Source organism: Elephantulus edwardii, unplaced genomic scaffold (assembly GCF_000299155.1).
Source record: "Elephantulus edwardii isolate Elephantulus edwardi_28Jun2011 unplaced genomic scaffold, EleEdw1.0 scaffold00023, whole genome shotgun sequence".
NCBI lineage: Eukaryota > Metazoa > Chordata > Mammalia > Macroscelidea > Macroscelididae > Elephantulus > Elephantulus edwardii.
The window spans coordinates 15596148-15600426 of NW_006399773.1; positions in this window are offsets into that span (position 1 = coordinate 15596148).

Below are 4279 nucleotides of genomic sequence, written 5' to 3' on the forward strand. Positions count from 1 at the left end.
TCTTCAGTAGATTCTTGCTCACATGTGAAATCAATGATATCGTTTTATAGTTTCCACACTCTGTTGGGTCACCCTTCTTTGGAATGGGAACAAATATAGGTCTCTTCCAGTCAGTTGGCCAAGTGGTTGTTCTCCAGATATCTTGGCACAACTTGGTGTGCACGTCCAGGGCTGCATCTATTAGCTGAAATATGTCAATTGATATACCATCTACTCCTGGGGCCTTATTTTTTGCTATTTCCTTCAAAGCAGCTTGAACTTCTTCCTTCATCCCTGTTGGCTCTTGCTCATGTGTTATTTCATTAAATTATTTGGTGTGTGCCAATTCCCTGAGAGTGATAAGTAGGGAAATAAAAGGAACTTGAGGAAACCGCCAAGAACTTGAGCTTCACTATTTAACAGCTGGCTGCCTTGAAGTTATGTCCACTTGTCAACTGAGCTGGCACCAAGCATGGCAGACATTTAGTCCCACCAGGGTCCCCAGCCCAGTCAAGATCACTTCCAGCTGAAGACTTGTTGTAAAATAGCCCTCTTATTATCATTTCCATTCATTCAATGCACAATGAGACAGTGCAGCCCTCCTCTAAAACCAACCAGGGAAATTTCTTAAGGCTCTTAAGTCTGATTTCACAGCCCATCTAGCTTTCAAGCTGCCCCTTTAGCAGGAAAGGGGTCTGGCTGCTGGTAGCCCTGCAGATGAAGCACCCTGCTCTGCACAGGGGCCTGTGGTGGAAGGCCAAGGTAATAATTTATTTGTCTTCTACTTCCCATTAGCCTCCTAGGAACTCATGCTTCTTTTTATGAGGGCAGTGGAGAGCTAGTGAATTAAGAAAGTTTTCTGGATAAAACCCTCACAATTTTAAGTTTAAACAGCAGCAACAAAACTATATTTAATATTCAATGTACTTAGAGTTGTACCCTGAATATGTATAATAGTCTATTATTTTCTGTGACAAGCTTTATCATAAATTTATCTTTTTAAACTTAAACATCAATGTATCAATAAAAATGAGGAGCAAGCCTTATAATAGAACAAAAACATTTTATTCTTCTATTCTATATGCTAATTACTCAAGTACACACGACTTTAGTTTGATTTTAATCCTAAATTTTCACCTCTACTTGAATTTTGTTTAACCTTTTGTATCATATGAGACTCTAGCATCACAAATCAAGTTATTTTCATAAACCAAAATTAGATTATGTCTCCCTGAAAGAAATATGATTGATGTAATATGACAAGGGCAGCCAAATATGACACATTAGCTTCAAAATATTAAATGTCTTTGTCTGTGGATAAACCCAAAAATAAAATACTTGCTTTTCAGGTTTGGAGAGTATAAATTTAAAGAAAGTCAATGGTTTTAGTGGGTTTTATGAGGGAAGAAGCAAACTTTTTCCCCCCCAAAATTGAAAATGTGGAGGGAAAAAAAAGAGTCCTCCTGGCTATAAGTCTAGTCTAAGTTACATTTTTAAAGAAAATTAAGATAGGGGATAATATTTACAATGGGAGGAAATAGAAGATTTCTACCAACTTTTACAGTCAGAGATTGATCAAACATGTAATCAGGATGCATTAACAATAATGGGTGACTGGAATGCAAAAGTTGGAAATAGAGAAGAAGGATCAGCAGTTGAAAAACATAGACTTGGTGACAGAAATGAAGCTGGAGAGAGAATGATAGAATTTTGCACAATGAATGACTTGTGTTATTGTTGTTCAGTGTCATCAAGTCGTAGGCGACTCATAGTGACCCTATGAAGGAAAGTCCTCAACACTTGAACAATTTTCATCCTCTCTCCAGGTTCACAGGGTTTCTGGAGGCAAGCTATTTATGGAAGAGGATGTTACTCTCGTCCAAGCTTGTTTTAAAAAGGGAGCTCCACCAAACACTGTCCACCATGGGTAACCATTATCACATTTGAAACATCAGTGTCACAGTGTTCACCTTCACAGCAGCCACAAGTTACCTCTGTATGACAAGTGTTCACACTAGGGCTATACGACCTAGAAGGATGTTTGACCAAAAACAATTAAGAACAGGCTTGAGGGTTATGGATTAGAGTCACCCACCTTTGGTTGGTAGCATTACCTGTAGTTCACTAGGCCAACTGTTCTCTCTTTGTTTTGCTAAGTGCTGCCAAGTCGTAGGCGATTCAATAAATGTTTTCTAAGAAACATAAACACAGGCTATACCCATGGATTTCACCAGATGGTATGCATACGAATAAAATAGATTACATCTGTGGAAAGAATCACTGGAGAAGCTCAATATCAGCTGTGAAAATTAGAGTTGGGGCTGATTGTGGAACAGATAACCAACTACTCATATGCAAATTCAAGCTGAAGCTTAACCAAAATTTGACCTTGAATCTATTCTACCTGAACTTCAAAACTATCTCAGGAATAGTTTTGAGGCCTTGGACATTAATAAGTGAAGACCAGATGAGCTGTGGAAGGATATCAAGAATATCACCCAGGAAGAATGCAAAAGGTCATTACAAATACAAAGGAGGAAGAAAAGACCAAGATGGATGTCAGAATAAACTCTAAATATTGCACTGAACCACTGAGAAGCCAAAGCAAAGGGAAGAAATCAAGATATTAAGGAGTTGAACAGAAGACTCCATAGGTCAGCACGGGAAGACAAAGTATTACAATTAAATGTGCAAAGAGCTGGAGTCAGATGATCAAAAGGGCTGAACCTGCTCAGCATTTCCTAAGCGGCAGGAACTGAAGAACAAATTCAAACCTCGAGTTGCAGTACTTAAGGATGCTTTGGGCAGAAAACAACGAAACACATTCTTAATAAGTAGAATGTTTGATGAAATATATTCTAGGTATAAATTGAGCAAGGGCAAAATAAGGAAGTCTGAGTCTGATCTCTACAAACTCCATAAAGGCCCACTGTCCCTACCAACATTCATAGTATAAAACTGACCCCTGTAAACTTAGATATGTCTGCCTATGCTCTTGCACCTACTAACTGCTGAGTCTGATATTCATTGCAAATGACCACATAGACTTTATTTTACTCATAGTTGTGACATTTTTGTGATGTTAAAAGCTTATTGTTCATAATGGCTTTTCTAGCCATTGTCTTTGACTTTGCCATGTAGATGGCCAGAAATATGTGAATATTATGTGTTTGTCTATCCACAACTGAATCAGCTAATCTCTCCACTACTTTGAGCAAATTCAGCACACACAACCGGCAAGGAAGAAGTAGGAATGCAATACACATACTTCAAGGCTAGAGAATCTTGTACCAGACTGACTCACAGGGCAGAAACAGCAACAATAGCAGAGAACCGGAGACCCATTATGAGATAGAAATGGCCTTGGGATTGCTACCCCATGGAACCACAACTAGAAACATTCACCCAAGTTTGTTGCAGAACTGGGTTGAGAAGGTGGAGATACCATAATAGTCAGGACTAACAGTTTTGAAGCACTAACATAAAGTTGTAAGCCTGAAAGCTGATGGGCCAGTGAGCATGCTTTGGAAACTGCCTTAATTGAGAAATTCTATCCTGTTGCTAACTGAATTTATAACCTGTTAACTTCTCTATTAAATCTTTTAGTTATGAGTGTGATTCCACGTGCTGTGTGAGCTATTGCAGTGGATTTTAGACCCTGTATGCTGCCCTTGGCCTGTCTTTCATTGTTTTGGTTCAGACATTCCTCTAGGTCTTATAGTCCTGCTGTACAAGTTGCCATACTGCAGTCACTTGTGGTTGTTGTGAGGCTGAACACTGTGATACTGCTGTGTCAAATGTGTTAATGATTGGCTACCCAATGCGGACAGAGAGTGGGGTGGAGCTCCCTGATTAAAACAAGCTTGGAAGGAGGAGTGGCATCCACTTCCATAATAGTTTGCCTCCGGAAACCCTATGAACCTGGAGAGAGGATTAGAAACACCCAAGCATCGAGGACTCTCCTTCATAGGGTCTCTATGAGTCGCCTGTGACTCGGCGACACTTAACAACAACAACAACAACAACAACAACACAGAAGTAAGATTTGTGTTAGAATTACTAGAAAGAGATGTCAGATTGTGGGGGACATGTTTAAGAACATAGAAATTCATTTTGTGTTGTAGATGCTGTTACTGGGAGAGTACCCCTTTGTGCAGTTCACAGAGGTCAGTTATAGCTGTCTCTACACAGCCTTGATCATTTTACAGGTTTGTTAGAGAGGCAGGCTGTGAGAGATGAAGAAAGCAAAGAATATCACACAGTGAAATTCCAGATTCAGTATGTTGTTGTTGTTGTTGTT